Below are 18,014 nucleotides of genomic sequence, written 5' to 3'. Positions count from 1 at the left end.
TTTCAGGCAAGTATCAGTCTAAATCCAGATTTCATGAGAAAAGACGTTTATGACTCCCAAGGAACACAGTGCTGTTCAAACACACCACATATACCACCAAGTAGAGCCCCTGGCCCTTCAAGAAGTGTCTCCATTTTTGTTACCCTGTGGATGCAGTACTTTTGCCAAGAACAATGGGTGCGTGTATGTCCTACGTACACTGGTGACTTACAACAACCTTTAAATTGGACTTCCCTGAAAAAAAAGGGAAAAGTTCTTTGCCAACACCAATTCCATATACCATCCTTGTATTCAGCAATGTTTGTGACTCAAAGTGATAGGTTTCCAGTTTCAAAAATTTAGAACTTAGGTCTATATAGAACCCTGTTACAGGTAGGATCTGAGATTACCTGGAGATTACAAAATTTGTAACAATGTATTAAGTGTCACATGAGTTGACAATATTTATCACGAAGCTAAGAGGCCATCTGGGGCAAAGCGACTAGAAACTTAATAATTCTGAGAAGGAAGAAAAATAAAGTAAATGAAACAAAATGAAGTTAAGAAGGCTGATTTCAGAAGACTTTACACCGAGTTGGTAAGGCTGTAAGAGGGCTTCCACTTGAGTCTGTAGCATTAAATTTACCACACCTGCATTTAAAAAAAATTATCATTGTACCTTTTTCTAATAGGTAGCTAGTGGGAAGCTGCCCTGTAGCACAGGGAGCTCAGCTCAGTGCTCTGTGATAAACTAGAGGGGTGGGATGGGGAGGTGGGAGGGAGGGCCAAGAAGGGGAAATGTACACGTATAGCTGATTCACTTGTTGTACAACACAACATTGTAAAGCAATCATAACCCAACAATAAAATTTTAAAAATTAAACCAAAAAACCCCCCTTATCATTATTATGCCACTTGTTTTGGCTTTTTGAGCAAAGATTTTCTGTGTGTATATTTTGCAGGGGATGTTAAACCTGAAATTAAAAATCAGACCACCTGCTTTAACAATCTTGCTTCCACTCTACTTTTTAAATATCTCTTTCTCTTTTTTTCCCCCTCTGTAGATAATCTCAAGAAATATAGGATAAAATAGGTGTTTAACTAAAATTCCAAGTTGACTTAAGAAGTTTGTTGTGCTGAGGCCGGGATAGACTTAGGAACACATGAATCCAGGGGTTAGGGAAGACGAGGATCAAAAGGGAAAATAGTAGAGCTAGTTTTTGCCTTGGTGGGAAGTTAGAACTCTGTAAGCTGCAAAAGTGAGGTATTAGAGGAAATGTGGATTGCCACAGCAATCAGACAAGAAATAGAAAGAATTCGAATTGGCAAGAAGGATGCAAAATTGCCAGTTTGGGCAGAATACATGATACTACAAATAGCTGACCCTTGAACAACACAAGGGCTGGGAAGCCAATTCTCCTCATAGTTGAAAATCTGTGTATAACCTTTGACTCTCCAAAAACTTAACTATCAATAACCTACTGGTGACTAGAAGCCTTACCAATAACATAAACAGTCAATTAGCACATATTTTGCATTTTATATGTATATACACTGTATTCTTACAATTAAAGTAAGCTAGAGAAAATGCTTTGTGAAAAGCATTTGTGCATGTGTGCCAAGTCACTTCAGTGGTATCTGATTCTTTGCGACCCTATGGACTGTAGCCCTCCAGGCTCCTCTGTCCATGAAATTCTCTAGGCAAGAATACTGGAGTGGGTTGCCATTCCCTTCTTCAGGGGATCTTCCCGACTCAGAGATCAAACCTGGGTCTCTTACATCTCTTGAATTGGCAAGTGGGTTCTTTACCATTAGTGCCAAGAAAAGCAAAAAGGAAGTGAAAATATATGGGTTTCCCAGGTGGCGCTAGTGGTAAAGAATCTGCCTGACAATGCAAGAGAAGTAAGAGAACTGGGTTTAATCCCTGGGTTGGGAAAATTCCCTGGAGGAGGGCATCGCAACCCACTCCAGTATTCTCGCCTGGAGAATCCCACTAATAGTATAGTACTGAATTTTTCAGTACTGTTAAGTTTATGTCTGGAGAAGGCAATGGCACCCCACTCCAGCACTCTTGCCTGGAAAATCCCATGGACGGAGGAGCCTGGTAGGCTGCAGTCCATGGGGTTGCGAAGAGTCGGACACGACTGAGCGACTTCACTTTCACTTTTCACTTTCCTGCGTTGGAGAAGGAAATGGCAACCCACTCCAGTGTTCTTGCCTGGAGAATTCCAGAGACGGGGGAGCCTGGTGGGCTGCCGTCTATGGGGTTGCACAGAGTCGGACATGACTGAAGCGACTTAGCAGCAGCAGCAGCAGCAAGTTTATGTCATTCATTTACAAGATGAACTGTCAGCACCCACATCAATACTGGCTTATACGACACAAAACACAGTAAATATTACACATATTACTAATACCATGGAAAGGGAAAAGATAAATTCATATTTATTTTCAGGTATAACAATTGCAACACTGGTAACAAGGAAGCAGCAACATGATTGCTTTATGTTGGTCTAGTGTAACCCATAAATTGCTTCATGGTTGCCTAACCTACGGGGTTTCCCAGGTTGCTCAATGGTAAAGAATCTGCCTGTCAGGCAGGAGATGAGGGTTTGATCCCTGGGTTGGGAAGATCTCCTGGTGAAGAAAACAGCAACCCATCCCAGTATTCTTGCCTGGAAAATCCCATGGACAAAGGAGCCTGGCGGGCTACAGTTCATGGAGTCTCAAAGAGTCGAACATGACTTAGCAAATAAACAACAAACAATAAGCCTGATCTATATATTAGTGAATGAATTGTTAACAAAAGTTTTATGGTATACAGTATTACAGTCATATTCATAATACAGTATTGGAAATACTGTTACCTTATTTTTAAAAAAACAACACTTACCTGGGATGATAGACTGATATGCAGTTTCTCCAATTGTGAGAGAGAGAAGCACACTGTAAGTAATCCTTTGAAAGAAAAGATATAAAACAGTAAGAAAACTAGCACATTATTATATTATTATATATTATTATATTTTTTTATTTTATTTAATTATTATATATATTATATATATAAATATATAATATTATATTTTATATTAAATGTCATTGATGCCTGTGTAAGAACTGGCTATCCACTTCAATACAACTCTTGCACATAGATTTTTGTACATTTATTGAAAAAATCCACGTGGCCTTGTGCAGTTCAAACTCACATTTGTTCAAAGGCCATCTGTATAGAAAATCCTAAAGACATCACCAAACAACTATTAGAACTAATATATAAGCTCAGTACATTTGCAGGATACAAGATACACAGAAACCTGTTGCATTTCCATACACTAAGAACAAACTATCAGAAAGAGACATTAAGAAAATAATCTAACAATTGCATCAAAAAGAATAAAATACCCAGGAATAAATCTAAGCAAGGAGATAAAAGGCTTGTACTTGGAAATTTTAACTTTGATGAGAGAAATTAAAGACAACATGAGCAAATGGAAAGGTATTACATACTTATGGACTAAAAGAATACACGTTGACATGTTGTTAAAATGACCATACTACCCAAGGCAATCCACAGATTCAATACAATCCCTATAAAAATACCAATGGCAGTTTTCACAAAACTAGAACAAATAATTCTGAAATTTGTGTGGAAACGAAAAAGACCCTGAATAGCTAAAACAATCTTGAGAAGGAAGAACAAAGCACAAAGCTGGAGGCATCGTACTTCCTTACTCCTTATACTACACAGATACAGTAGTCAAAACAGCATGGTACTGGCATGAAATCAGACACACAGATCAATGCAACAGAAAAGAGAGCCCGGAAATGAATTCATACTTATATGGCCAGTTAATTTACAACAAAAGAGGCAAGAATATAGAATGGGGAAAAGACAGCCTCTTCAATTAATAGTATTGTGAACCCTGGATGGTTACATGCATGAAGTCAAACTGGCTTACTTTATCAGACCGTATACAAAAGTAAACTCAAAATGGCTTAAAGACTTAACTGTAAGACCTGAAACCATACAACTTCTAGAGAAAAACAGACAGTACACACTTAGAAGAACTAGTTTGGGGTATGTCTTCTCAGGCAAGGGAGGCAAAAGCCAAAATAAGCCAATGGTGCTGTGTCAAACCAAAAAGCACTGGACAGTGAAGGGAAACCCAACAAAACAAAAAGGCAGCCTACCAATGGGAGAATATATTTGCAAACAATACACCTAATAAGGGATAAATATCCAAAATATACAAAGCATTCATACAACTCAGAATAAAAAAAAAAAAACAATTAAAAACTGGGAAAAGGGCCTGAACTGAATTTTTTTTTCCCCAAAAAAAGACGTACAGATAGCCAATGGGTACAGGTGTTCAGCATCAATAATCAGCAAAGAAATGCAAATGAAAATCACAATGAAATACCACTTCACACCTATTAGAATGGCTACTATTAAAAAGACAATAAATAACAAGCGCTTCTGTTTAAGTATATAACTAGGCACCGAATTACTAGGTCATAGAGTAAATGTACGTTTTGCTTTCCAAAACTTTCAGTGTCTTTCAAATGGCTATATGATTTAAAATTTCTACCACAGATGTCAAACTCTGATCACTCCACATTGCCATTAACATCTGGTATTGTCAGCATTTAAAAATTTTTGTGGGTGTACCGTAATCACTGCACATACCATTATGGTTTTAGTTAATATTTTTTCTGATGACTGGGTGTTTTTGTGTGTTTTTTCCCTCACTTGTATCTCTTCTACCTCAGTGAAAAACAAATAAAAGGCAAAAAAGAAAAAAAATTAGTAATATTGGAATAGAATACCTTTTTAACCTAGGTATAACAATTTATCATATATATAATCTCAAACCAGTAAGTCGATATCTTAGTACTGAAACCCACAAGGATCTAACATTATAATTGGAAGCTAGATCTACATGTCCTATTACCAGTTCAGTTCAGGTCAGTTCAGTCGCTCAGTCGTGTCCAACTCTTTGTGACCCCAGGAATTGCAGCACGCCAGGCCTCCCTGTCCATCACCAACTCCCAGAGTTCACTCAGACTCACGTCCATCGAGTCAGTGATGCCATCCAGCCATCTCATCCTCTGTTGTCCCCTTCTCCTCCTGCCCCCAATCCATCCCAGCATCAGAGTCTTTTCCAATGAGTCAACTCTTCATGTGAGGTGGCCAAAGTACTGGAGTTTCAGCTTTAGCATCATTCCTTCCAAAGAAATCCCAGGGCTGATCTCCTTCAGAATGGACTGGTTGGATCTCCTTGCAGTCCAAGGGACTCTCAAGAGTCTTCTCCAAGACCACAGTTCAAAAGCATCAATTCTTCGGCACTCAACTTTCTTCACAGTCCAACTCTCACATCCATACATGACCACTGGAAAAACCATATTATAGGTGATAATATTTTAAAAAGATTCTGCAAGTTATCATCAAAATAAACAGTGAAAATAAAATATAATGTTTCTGTATGAGAAAGGAGGTGGCCTAAAATACTGTTATTTACAGTTATTGGAACTGTGCACCTGAAAAACTCAAGAAATACAGAGAATTGTTGGAACCAAGAGGGTTTACCATCCTAATTATAAAGCCAATAACTTTCCTATATAATAGTAAACACTATTTTAAAAACATAATCACTCAAACAACATTGTTTTAAAGATTAACAAAAAAATAAAAAAAGATTAACAAAAATACAAAATGCCCAGGACCAATGTAAGCACAAGCTGCAATCAAGATTGCGGGGAGAAATATCAATAACCTCAGATATGCAGATGACACCACCCTGATGGCAGAAAGTGAAGAGGAACTATAAAGCCTCTTGATGAAAGTGAAAGAGGAGAGTGAAAAAGTTGGCTTAAAGTTCAACATTCAGAAAACGAAGATCATGGCATCTGGTCCCATCACTTCATGGGAAATAGATGGGGAAACAGTGGAAACAGTGTCAGACTTTATTTTTGGGGCTTCAAAATCACTGCAGATGGTGACTGCAGCCATGAAATTAAAAGACGCTTACTCCTCGGAAGGAAAGTTATGACCAACCTAGATAGCATATTCAAAAGCAGAGATATTACTTTGCCAACAAAGGTCCGTCTAGTCAAGGCCATGGTTTTTTCAGTGGTCACGTATGGATGTGAGAGTTGGACTGTGAAGAAGGCTGAGCGCCGAAGAATTGATGCTTTTGAACTGTGGTGTTGGAGAAGACTCTTGAGAGTCCCTTGGACTGCAAGGAGATCCAACCAGTCCATTCTGAAGGAGATCAGCCCTGGGATTTCTTTGGAAGGAATAATGCTGAAGCTGAAACTCCAGTACTTGGGCCACCACATGTGAAGAGTTGACTCATTGGAAAAGACTCTGATGCTGGGATGGATTGGGGGCAGGAGGAGAAGGGGACGACAGAGGATGAGATGGCTGGATGGCATCACTGACTCGATGGACGTGAGTCTGAGTGAACTTCCAGAGTTGGTGATGCTGGCGTGCTGTGATTCATGGGGTCACAAAGAGTTGGACACGACTGAGCGACTGAACTGAACTGAATTGAATGTAAGCAAAGTTATTAAACTCTACTGATGAACATAAAAATCACTTTAATAATTTGAGGGTTTCCCTGGTGGCTCAGACAGTAAAGAATCTGCGTGCAGTGCAGGAGACTTGGGTTTCATCCCTGGGCTGGGAAGATCCCCTGGAGGAGGGCATGGCAACCCACTCCAGTATTCTTGCCTGAAGAGTCCCCATGGAAAGAGGAGCCCTGGTGGGCTATAGTTCATGGGGTCGCAAAGAGTTGGACACAACTGAGCGACTAAGCACAGAAAAAACAGCACATCTTCACATGGATGGACTCAAAACAATACAGATATTGCTCCTCTGTAAGTTCATACACATATCCAGACCCAAGCAAATTCCAGCCAAGTTTTTATGAACTTTGGAAGAAAAAAGATTCTAATACTAATATAGAATCAAATGTGTAAGAATAGCCAGTAGAAGAGTGAACTTTCTTCCAGCAGGTATAATAATCTGTTTGGGGTTTTTTTTGGTCAGGCTACAAGGTATGCAGAATCTTAGTTTCCCAACCAGGGATCAAACCTGTGACCCCTCACAGTGGAAATGCAGAGCCCTAACCATTGGACTGCTAGGGAATTTCCCAAGAATCCATTAATTCATGTAGGTGCAGAACTGGTACAGGAAGAGGGGTGCCTTGATGGAAGACAATAGAGAGCCAAGACAAAAACCAAAGCATGACTATGAATTGGGACAAAGTAAAGGTAAATTGAACTAACTAGAAAAAAAATTGGATTGTTCACCAAATAAGGTTAGGACAAATGACTCTATCATCACGTAAAAATGAATTACCTATTACACATCTTACAATAAAAATCTGTGATAGATTAAAGATTAAATGTAAAGACAAAACCAGAAAAGTACCAGAAAACAAAATGGATAACTATTTGTTAATTTCCGTTAGAGAAGGAATTTAAGGAGGCTGTTTGAAGTATATCATCAAAGCTAGACACTGAAGAGGGAAAAGAATGACCCCTTAAAAACAAAAAACTGCCATATGACAGAAATCTCCTTAAGCAAAATTAAAAAACAAACAATTGGGGAAAACACTTACTGCATATGTGACAGACCAAATGTTAATATCTTCAATGTGTGATTTTGTATGGTTGCTCTCAACTGAAGAGTCCTGCTCAGACTTGCTGAAACATACAAGGGGATTTGCTAGTTTCCATAACTGGAGAGCCCAGGGATGGAGTAGCCTGAGGCTTCCATCATGAGGAAGCCACGTGGGTTGCCTAGAGCCCAGTCCCTCCTGTCCTACCAGCCTAACGATTGCTCCAGCAGAGAAGGTTTTAGAAGGATTTTGACCCAGTTTGGGTCACAGGTCCAACACTGAATAACCCCTGTGGCTGAAGGAAAGTTTCCTTCTCTTTTGCTCCTCTCTCTCTTGTTCTGAGATTCTAGTGTGTTACCCACTGATGTTTCTGGCCAGGCATGGATCATGTGCTGCCCTTGTGGTAGGGAAAGGGGTAGATCAGTGCCACACGAACCACCTGGAATGCATTCTTCCTAATACAGAGTGATTCTGCTATCAGAAGAAGGGAAAAGGAATGCTAAGGGGCAAAAACAGCAGATTTTCACTAACATATAAAGAGTTCTCACAAATCAATAAGAAAGTATCTTCAAAAATCCATGAGAAGCCATAATAATTCACCAGCAATTAAAATTCACTTTTGCTGAGTCCTAATCTTTTATATCTCTATTGAATGCTCTCTAAGGTTGTAGTTGGCTAATTTGACAAATTGAGCTGTTATAATTTATCACAAGATGCTAATATAAGAAGTTTTCTTTCCTCTTAGGTAACATGTAGATTTTGGGGGCTTTCTGCAGACAACATTTTAATTCAAAGGACTGTCTCCGTTATGAGAATTTTAGGCATGAAAACTAAGAAACAGTCCCTCAGGCAGAATGAATGCTCAAATCTTTATTTCACTAGGGTTCAATAAATCTTTTTTCTTTTATCTTTGATAAGCAAGGAAAGGCCTTGTTCTTAAGATTTTTCTTGAATAACCTATGATTTTCCAGTTATTTTATGTGTGTATTTCTTAAATGAATTCAGGGGTCTAAACTTTACTGATTTTGTTACAAATTTAGTTTGTCACATTGCAAGAAAGATTTGATTATTACTTTTATATAATTAATACTTTTTATAAATTTTTATCTATTAGATTTCAAGTTGCTGCTCTTTTAAAAATATAGGCTGTGTGTTTTAGACCCAAATGAGAGTATTCATAGAAGATAAAAAGTACAAGTTTTGAGAAAACAGAAAGCTTCTATTAAACTTAGAACCCTGAAACTCAAGAAGCCCATTTATTTTGGTTTTTTGGTTGCTTTTAAATTTTGCACATTTTTAAAAGATCTTTTTTAAATGTGGACCATTTTAAAGTCTTTATTGAATTTATTACAATATTGCTTCTGTTTTATGTTTTGCTTTTTTTTTTTTTTTTGCCACAAAACACGTGGGATCTTAGCTCCCCAACCAGGGATTGAACACACAACCCCCCTACACTGGAAGATAAAGTCTTAACAACTGGACTGCCAGGGAAGTCCCTTGCACATGATTTTTATGAGAGAAGGAGATAGAGAGGGAACTTATGGCAGGAAGCTAATTCAAGGGAAGCTCTCAAGGTTATACTCCACTGAGTAAATAAAAGTATATGCTCAACACTTTATAAACTGTGTGCTCAGAGGCACTGCTCACCTTCTCTGTGGCTTGGACGCATCATTTATGAACAGGGATTACAAAAGAATCAACCTCACAGGGTGGTTAGGTGCAATGAATTAAAGTGCTTTGAAAAGTGCCTGGACCCAAATAAGTGTACCTATGCAGTCGGCTTAGACTATTGTTTCATGTCATTTCTAACCATAGCCCAGCCTACCAACAGTTGTGTAGCTGACACTGTTCAGAAGTCCTTGGGAGGTTTCAAAGTACCTCCCAAATGACAGACTGTAGCTGAATAGAGTTGATCAGTTTACTTCCTTGAACTAGAATTCTCTGGAAATAGATGTTTCATCTAAGGATAAAAGAAACGAGCATTACCATTAATCAGAAACATAAAGAGTTCTCAGAGTTCCTTGTTACCTCTCTGTAACCCTTATTCTATGATTTATCCACTGATGTTCCTGTTGTTGCTATTAATCTGTGAACTCAAAGGAGAGCTATGACTTATTTATTCTGTGGGACTATCACAGAGGGGGTCACTGGATATTCGTTGAAGGAATGAATGAATGAATCAGCTAATGAACAAATAATCAAACAGGCATATAGCTCTCCAACCCTCTTATATAAATACCACTCTACTAAGAAGTGTACAAGCCAAGACTAGAAGCCCCAGCGGCGAACTACCTGGAGAGCAATGGAACAGGTTTCATCTACTTACAATCTATTAAAAGATCATCCTTCAAAAATCCTTTAAGGTGTCTTAGAAGAGGAAATTCCATCATTATATGTGCTTCAGCCATGAATTTCACAATTTCTTCTTTGAGAAAACATGAAATATTGTACCAACATAGATAAAATCTTTTGACTATTTTTATTGGTCATTCATGCTTATATGCTATTTGTTCTTTTTTTAAGTAGATAAATTAAGATTTTTATTTGGAGTTTCAATATCAAACTCTCAAAAATTAATAGAATGAATATACAGAGAAGTAGAAGGATATAGTGGACCTGAAAAGCACTATAAACCAACTCAACATAATCAAGATTTATACAATTTTCACACAACACTAGAATACAAATTCTATTCAAGTTCCCATAGACTGTAAACTATGAGGCACTGGAACATATCCAGGGACATGAAACAAGATGCAAAAATTTCATGGTCTAAAGGTACTGAAATCATACAGAATCTGTTCTCTTATCACTGTGGAATTATGTTAGAAATCAATATCAAAAGGTATTTGAAAATAACTCATATATTTTCAAGTACAATGTGACATTCACCAACTTCAACTTAGCCACAGAAAGCCTCAGTAAAGTTAGACTAAAGAAAACACAGAGGGTGATTGCAGAGAAGAAAGTATTTAAATGAGAAGTCAGTATCAAATGAAGAAATTAACATTAAAGATACTTAAAATCCCACATAGTTGGAAATTAAATGTCCATGTCTAAACAGTGTATCTAAGAAACCATAACAAGAAAAATTACAAAATATTTGTAAGAGAATAAAAACGAGACCAGAATTTACTGGAATTTGTTGCATACAGCTAAAGTTGCTCAGTGCAATTAAATACACGTGCATATATACTATGAAAGATGAGACAGAATTGAAAGGTGGTAACCAAAAGGGAAGAGAAATTCAAAGGATGAGAGGGAAGCAACAACCATGGCTGAGTTTGCTGAATATTTTTCTATGCTGGGAAAAAAATTACCTGATAGATATTCAATATTTGAACAGAATGAATTATCAGTTCGATTCAGAAAATGTTTTAAAGCTTTGATTTTCTTTTGATGCAGTAGGTGAGGTCTTTTGATTTTTTTTTAAGAAAATAGCTAGTTCAGTTCTGTTTGAATGATCCTTTAGTATCTCTCTGCAGACATCTTGTTTTATTGCACTTCCTTTTATTGACATTTGCAGATACTATGTTTTTTACAAATTGACGGTTTGTGGCAACCTTGCATCGAGCAAGACTATTGGTACCATTTTTCCAATAGCATTTGCTCACTTGTGATCTCTGAGTCACATTTTGCTAATTCTCACAATATTTCAAACTTTTTCATTATTATCATACTTGTTATGGTGATCAGTGATCTTTTATGTTACTACTGCAAAAAGATTACAACTCCCTAAAGGCTCAGAGAATGGTTAGCAATAGCGTTTTTAAATAAGGTATTTACCTTGCTCAGTGGTAAAGAATCTGCCTGCCAATGTAGGAGACACATGTTCAATCCCTGGGTTGGGAAGTTCCTATGGAGAAGGAAATGGCAACCCACTCCAGTATTTTTGCCGGGAGAATTCCATGGACGGAGGAACCTGGCGGGCTACAGTCAGTCCATGGGGTTGCAAAGAGCTGGACATGAGTGAGTGACTAAACAACAGTAACTTTGTTTTTATACATAACACTATCACACACTTAATATATTGCCGTATAATGTAAAGGTAACTTTTACAGGCACTGGGAAACCAAAAAATTCATGTGACTCATTTTATTGTCATATTTAATTTATTGCTGTGGCTTGGAACCAAACCTGCAATGTCTTCAAGGTGTGCCTTATTGCTTTTTTAGTAAAACTTTGCTTATTTCAGGTTGAGTATGATAAGCAGTTGGATTTGGTTCAGCTTGCAGTTCACAAAGGTTGTATGTTTCATTCTGGTAAGGCGGTTGTTGTCACGCTTTGGTTTGGCTGATACCTCAAGCTACTGTGAAACTCAGGATTCTCCCCCAAAACCGTAAATGGATATCCCACTTCAGATCAAATGAGGCAGAAGCCCTATATTGGAAGTGTCAGCTGAAGAAACAGCTTTTTCCCTGGGTTCCTGCAGTGAGTGGTCCAGGAGCCCATCACTTAATTCAGAGCTAAAAGAATATAAGCAACGTGTTGGGTTTTTAAAGTGGCAAATGAAATCCTTTCTCTCCAAATTTCAGAATTAATCAAGAAATATCTATAAGCATCAGATAGATGAAGATCAAAACGTCATCTTTATTGCTGGCCTCACTCAATTCACTACCCACTCCAGTATTCTGGCCTGGAGAATTCCATGGACTGTACAGTTCATGAGGTCTCAGAGAGTTGGATACGACTGAGCGACTTTTATGTCACGTCACATCACGTCACTCGATTAGAAAATGTGGTTGGAATCTGTGGCTCAGTAATTGGGTTTTCACATCTAGCCTCTCACTCTTTCCTTCAAGACAAGGTCTTAGGATTGCCCCTTTGTAAAGCAACGTTGACCTGCCCTAGGTCAACGGCAGATAGGGTCCCCATCTCCCATTTGAGAAATCTCATGAGTTCAGACAAATAGAATTGGTTTTCCAACCTGTCTCCAGAAAGGAGATGTCAGGCCCCAGACAACTTGTCCTGTGGATGCAGGAGCAAGAGGAAACGCCCCCTCCAGGCAGACAGACCAGACAGAGAGCCAGGAGCAGCCACGCCAGGCTCAGGCCAACCAGGCAGGTGGCTCCTTCCCCTCGGGGAGCGAGGGGAGGGGAGAAAGGGACCAGCAGGATTAGGGAATAGCTGTCCACTTTCCACACATTTTATCCTTGCCCTTTCGTCTCACGGTTCAAAATAGCACTTTGAAACTTCCATCAGAATTGAGTCCCTGAAAAAAGGTGCCTTCATCCTTCAAAGAAGCCACTCTCCTTGCTTCTAAGTCAGGAAGTCATGGTTGACTTTTTCTAGAAATTCCTGCTTCTATCAGGCCTAGCCCCTCCCCAGAGGTCCCTGTCCTTGTCACTGACATCATCCTTAACAACGGAAAGTCTGCTACATTTTCCTGCTAAGAATGGCCCCTTTCCTGCTCGCCTACAAGTCCATGTGGTAGTCACCCATTTCAAGGCATTTTTCTCTTTGTCTAAACACCTGCCCTCTATTCAACACACCCATTTCAGAAGCTCTGGTCTCCACAAAAGCCTGGGATGACTTGGATAATTTTCTGAGCACTTACTGTAGTCAAAGCCTATCTCAGAAGCCTTAGTAAAGGTAGGGAATTTGACTGTTTCCTGTATATACTTGTTTTCTCTATACATACTGAATATAAAACCCGAAATGCTGAGGCTGTCATTGATTTTATTGTCATGTTATGTTGATCAAGATGCCTGTGAGTTCTTGGGCTGCTAAATTCATACATTTAACTCTTTCAATTATTTATTCACTTACTAATCTTTATGGAGTATGCTTGGCCCTCTGCTGAACCCTGGGGTTATAGACAGAAAAAATTCTCAATTCCTATCTTTGGGAATTCAGTCTGGGTGGAGGAATGGACATATAGATATTTTACAATATAGCCCAGGAAGTTGAATTGTAGAGGCACATGGACTCCTGTGTTAGCATTCTGCCCTAGGGTGAGAGATACTTGGGTATCATTGAATCAAAGTAAGGTTGCAGGGTGAGGGGGGCCTCCTACGGTCAAGATGAGCCATTTTGGCAGGGTCTGGTCTTCTTCAGTGTGAAGAAGAGCAGTGTGTGCCCCAGGAATTGTGAAAGGCAGGTTGGGCCCAGTCTGTGGAAGGCTTTGTAAGACAGAAGGAGCTTAAACTTCATTCTGTAAGCAACAGGAAGCCAGCAGAGATTTTAAGCAGAGGTGTAACTCCATCAGCTTTTTATTAGAGAGATAACTCTGCATTGGATGGATGGGATTCATTCTTAGAAAAGTTAATCCTTCCAAGGCAACAAGCACTTGGCTGCTGAGAAGCCTGGCTTTTTGCTTAGTGTTTGGAGGGTCTCGAGCGATATTGATGTAATTGAGCTTTTAGCAAAAAAGATGAAATCGTAATAGCCAATATGTCTAAAATGAAAAGAACGTGATTTGCCTTATAATAATGTACCCCCCTTAAAAAATAAATCTTTAATTCAACCTATGAATCTTTAATGCCAAGAACGCAGCATAATACTTTGAAATTGAAACTTGAGATACAGGCATGGCAAAAAATCAGTCCTACAGTGGGTTTGGGGCATACAAATTGAGAAGTATGAACTATTGACACCTCCTGGTGGCAGCAGATGTGTGCTGTTTGCTCGGTCAAAACAAGAGGGAAATGAATCAAAGGCATTACAAATAAATAACACTGGCAGCCCAGAAGGAAGGGATGGGAGGATGAAATGGCCCGGGTCTGGGGGCCAACCTGGCGGAGACCTCTGCCTATTGGAAGAGAGAGGGATGGCAGAGAGAGGCCTCGAGTGATCAGGGCCAGCTGCCACTGCTCCTGGTGAAAGGGGCTGAGTAAGGGCGCTTCTGACAAATTTAAAACCAAAAGGTAGATTACTGAGATTGGTGTTCCAGAATGTCCGCTGGCAGTTTTTAAAGGAAATTGTTTTCACTTTTCAGTTCTAAACACCCAGCCTCATAAATGCTTTCTCCATAGTAACCCCTTTCAGGTCTATAAGCACTTTTTAACCTTCTCAAGACCCTTTCACATAAAGGGTTGTATTTAATATAAAAGGAAAGAACCTGTCCTCCAGGAAAAAACCACCCAGAGTCATTGCATTTCTCACTTGTACATTATTTAAAAAGGCACAAAGACATTAACTGTGACAGCTTGAATACCAAAACACAAAAGCCGATCAAATGCATCTTAGATGGACACGCTTACCTACTCCCAGTGGAAAAACATGAGAAGGACCAAAAAAGCAGCATCATGGTTCCTGATTCACTCCTGATATAGAAATAGTTCAGAACTGAGATGGGAGGATCCAGGGTCCAGGTTTAATTATCACTGGCTGGATGACGTAGGACATGTCCTTTTCTTTCTCTCAGCCTCAGTTTCCCTCTAGGTAAAGTGTGAAGATGGGCTACAAAAGATCTTTAGCATCTAGTGGATGTTGGGCAGGTTTGTGACTTTCATGCATTCTAAGCACTTTTGCCTTTTCATACTGTTCATGGGATCTCAAGGCAAGAATACTGAAGTGGTTTGCCATTCCCTTCTCCAGTGGACCACATTCTGTCAGACCTCTCCACCATGACCCGCCCGTCTTGGGTGGCCCCACGGGCATGGCTTAGTTTCATTGAGTTAGACAAGGCTGTGGTCCTAGTGTGATTAGATTGACTAGTTTTCTGTGAGTATGGTTTCAGTGTGTCTGCCCTCTGATGCCTTCCTGCAACACCTACCATCTTACTTGGGTTTCTCTTACCTTGGATGTGGGGTATCTCTTCACAGCTGCTCCAGCAAAGCGCAGCCGCTGCTCCTTACCTTGGACAAGGGGTATCTCCTCACCACAGCCCCTTCTGACCTTGAACGTGGAATAGCTCCTCTAGGCCCTCCTGCGCTCGCGCAGCCACTGCTCCTTGGAAGGGGGGTTGCTCCTGCCGGCCGCCGCCCCTGGTTTCGGGCATGGGGTATGTCCTCTCGGCTGCCACCCCTGGCCTCGGATGTGGGGTAGCTCCTCTCAACCGTTCCTGAGCCGTCACAGCCTGGCACTCTCGGCCGCTGCCTCTGACCTTGGACGTGGGGTAGCTCCTCTCGGCAGCGCTAAGAGGAACTCCCCAGGTCAGTAGGTGCCCAATATGCTACTGGAGATCAGTGGAGAAATAACTCCAAAAAGAATGAAGGGATGGAGCCAAAGCAAAAACAATACCCAGCTGTGGATGTGACTTGTGATAGAAGCAAGGTCCAATGCTGTAAAGAGCAATATTGCATAGGAACCTGGAATGTCAGGTCCATGAATCAAGGCAAATTGGAAGTGGTCAAACAGGAGATGGCAAGAGTGAACGTTGACATTCTAGGAATCAGCGAACTAAAGGGGACTGGAATGGGTGATTTTAACTCAGATGACCATTATATCTACTACTGTGGGCAGGAATCCCTCAGAAGAAATGGAGTAGCCATCATGGTCAACAAGAGAGTTCAAAATGCAGTTCTTGGATGCAATCTCAAAAATGACAGAATGATCTCTATTTGTTTCCAAGGCAAACCATTCAATATCACAGTAATCCAAGTCTATGCCCCAACCAGTAACGCTGAAGAAGCTGAAGTTGAATGGTTCTATCAAGACCTACAAGACCTTTTAGAACTAACACCAAAAAAGATGTCCTTTTCATTATAGGGGACTGGAATACAAAAGTAGGAAGTCAAGAAACACCTGGAGTAACAGGCAAATTTGGCCTTGGAATATGGAATGAAGCAGGGCAAAGACTAATAGAGTTTTGCAAAGAAAATGCACTGGTCATAGCAAACATCCTCTTTCAACAACACAAGGGAAGACTCTACACATGGACATCACCAGATGGTCAACACCGAAATCAGATTGATTATATTCTTTGCAGCCAAAGATGGAGAAGCTCTATACTGTCAACAAAAACAAGACTGGGAGCTGACTGTGGCTCAGATCATGAACTCTTTATTGCCAAATTCAGACTGAAATTGAAGAAAGTAGGGAAAACCACTAGACCATTCAGGTATGACCTAAATAAAATCCCTTATGATTATACAGTGGAAGTGAGAAATAGATTTAAGGAACTAGATCTGATAGATAGAGTGCCTGATGAACTATGGAATGAGGTTTGTGACACTGTACAGGAGACAGGGATCAAGACCATCCCCATGGAAAAGAAATGCAAAAAAGCAAAATGGCTGTCTGGGGAGGCCTTACAAACAGCTGTGAAAAGAAGAGAAGCGAAAAGCAAAGGAAAAAAGGAAAGATATAAACATCTGAATGCAGAGTTCCAAAGAATAGCAAGAAGAGATAAGAAAGCCTTCCTCAGCGATCAATGCAAAGAAATAGAGGAAAACAACAGAATGGGAAAGACTAGAATCTCGTCAAGAAAATTAGAGATACCAAGGGAACATTTCATGCAAGGATGGGCTCAATAAAGGACAGAAGTGGTATGGACCTAACAGAAGCAGAAGATATTAAGAAGAGGTGGCAAGAATACACAGAACTGTACAAAAAAGATCTTCACGACCCAGATAATCACGATGGTGTGATCACTCACCTAGAGCCAGACATCCTGGAATGTGAAGTCAAGTGGGCCTTAGAAAGCATCACTACAAACAAAGCTAGTGGAGGTGATGGAATTCCAGTGGAGCTATTCCAAATCCTGAAAGACGATGCTGTGAAAGTGCTGCACTCAATATGCCAGCAAATTTGGAAAACTCAGCAGTGGCCACAGGACTGGAAAAGGTCAGTTTTCATTCCAATCCCAAAGAAAGGCAATGCCAAAGAATGCTCAAACTACCGCACAATTGCATGCATCTCACACGCTAGTAAAGTAATGCTCAAAATTCTCCAAGCCAGGCTTCAGCAATATGTGAACTGTGAACTTCCAGATGTTCAATGTGGCTTTAGAAAAGGCAGAGGAACCAGAGACCAAATTGCCAACATCCACTGGATCCTTGAAAAAGCAAAAGAGTTCCAAAAAAACATCTATTTCTGCTTTATTGACTATGCCAAAGCCTTTGACTGTGTGGATCACAATAAACTGTGGAAAATTCTTCAAGAGATGGGAAAACCAGACCACTTGACCTGCCTCTTGAGAAATTTGTATGCAGGTCAGGAAACAACAGTTAGAACTGGACATGGAACAACAGGCTGGTTCCAAATAGGAAAAGGGAGTACATCAAGGCTGTATATTGTCATCCTGCTTATTTAACTTCTATGCAGAGTACATCATGAAAAATGCTGGGCTGGAAGAAGCACAAGCTGGAATCAAGATTGCTGGGAGAAATATCAATAACCTCAGATATGCAAATGACACCACCCTTATGGCAGAAAGTGAAGAGGAACTAAAAAGCCTCTTGATGAAGGTGAAAGTGGAGAGTGAAAAAGTTGGCTTAAAGCTCAACATTCAGAAAGCTACGATCA

The sequence above is a fragment of the Bos javanicus genome, chromosome 18 (genome assembly GCF_032452875.1).
Source record: "Bos javanicus breed banteng chromosome 18, ARS-OSU_banteng_1.0, whole genome shotgun sequence".
Lineage (NCBI taxonomy): Eukaryota > Metazoa > Chordata > Mammalia > Artiodactyla > Bovidae > Bos > Bos javanicus.
Note: the sequence above shows the minus strand (reverse complement) of the source record.